At 53.1% G+C, this 1,350-nt stretch overlaps 1 long non-coding RNA gene across 1 annotated transcript; it reads left to right on the forward strand.

The window, feature by feature from the left end:
- The first annotated feature begins 16 nt into the window (after nucleotides 1-16).
- Nucleotides 17-1,119, forward strand: LOC121918738. The gene is made up of 3 exons (XR_006101294.1): nucleotides 17-449; nucleotides 558-594; nucleotides 768-1,119. It is a non-coding gene; the product is annotated as an uncharacterized LOC121918738 (long non-coding RNA).
- Nucleotides 1,120-1,350: the final 231 nt, after the last annotated feature.

The raw sequence follows: 1,350 nt of genomic DNA on the forward strand, positions 1-1,350 counted from the left end.
AGGGAGAGCACCACTTCTGCTCCTCCTGAAGCCTAGAGGAGAGCAAGTGGCGCTCTTCCTGGTGTTTGATTGGGGCTGTGTACGCACGTGCGCACGCACACTCCAACAAGCACCTTTTCTCTCTTCCTCTTGAAGGGGGGGGGTCCGGACCCCAGAACCCCCCCCCCCCTTAGCTAGGTCCTTGGGCATAATGCTATTTTCGGGCAGTGGTAAAAGCCATTTTGAACACAATTCACATTCACATAAATTGGCTGAATTCCCACTTTTTTCATTCGAAATCAAAGAGAAATTCTTCCCATGTGATAAACCCCATTGAAAAGGGAACCCTTTGGGGAAGAAGGCGCAGCAAAAGGGAGGAACGCAGAGGAAGAGCCGGCCTTGTGGGGTCTTGGGATTTCTAGTGCCCCATCTTTTCTCTCTCTGCAAACATGGGGGAAGGTTTCGGGAAGGTGAGCCGGGGGGAGGAGTCTTCTTTTGCTCTCGTTCTGTGCCCCCCCTTCCCTCTCTCTCTGAGGCTTCTCTGACTGATGACCCTCCCTTGGCTTTCATCCCAACAGCTATGCCATCGGCTTTGATCTCTCCCAGGAAAGGATGGTAAGTGGTCCAAAGACACACACATCCTCCGTTTGGCTCCTCTTCTGCCTGGGACCCAAAGGGAGGGGGGGTGCTAGCCCTCCTCCCAGGGTGCCAGGTGCGTGTGGCAGCGGTGGATCGGGGCCTCCTGGACCTCTCCCTTCCCTTCATCCACCTCTCTCTTCTCTCTACAGGGTCCCTTCTTCACCCAACGCCCCATCGCCTCCGGAAGGTAAGGGCCCTCCCTCCCTCTCTGGGGCTCCCCTGAGATGCCTAGGCCAATGCCCCCCTCTTTCCAGGGGTGTCACTTGGAGGGTGCAAGGGGTGCAGAGCGCACCAGGGGAGGGGTGGCCCCACTTCTGCTCAAACACCAGCAGTTTGGCAGAAACATTGGGCCGTTTGCCTGGATCTCTTTAAAATGCTTTGAGGGTTGGTGGCAGAGAGGTCAACCTCAGCAGGAGAAGAAGGAGGAGGAAGACATGTTGGCTTTTAAAGAGTGTTCTTTTACCATTTTCTTTACAAACAGTACGTTTTAACAACCCTTCACTATGCACATGTGAATACATTGAGATCATAGAATCATAGAATCATAAAGTTGGAAGAGACCACTAGGGCCCTGATCCAGTCCAACCCCATTCTGCCATGCAGGAAATCCAAATCAAAGCATCCCTGACAGATGGCCATCCAGCCTCTGTTTAAAGACTGATTCCATTGTCGAACAGCCCTCACTGTCAGGAAGTTCCTCCTAATGTTGAGGTGGAATCTCTTTTCCTGCAT

The sequence above is a fragment of the Sceloporus undulatus genome, unplaced genomic scaffold (assembly GCF_019175285.1).
Source record: "Sceloporus undulatus isolate JIND9_A2432 ecotype Alabama unplaced genomic scaffold, SceUnd_v1.1 scaffold_29276, whole genome shotgun sequence".
Lineage (NCBI taxonomy): Eukaryota > Metazoa > Chordata > Lepidosauria > Squamata > Phrynosomatidae > Sceloporus > Sceloporus undulatus.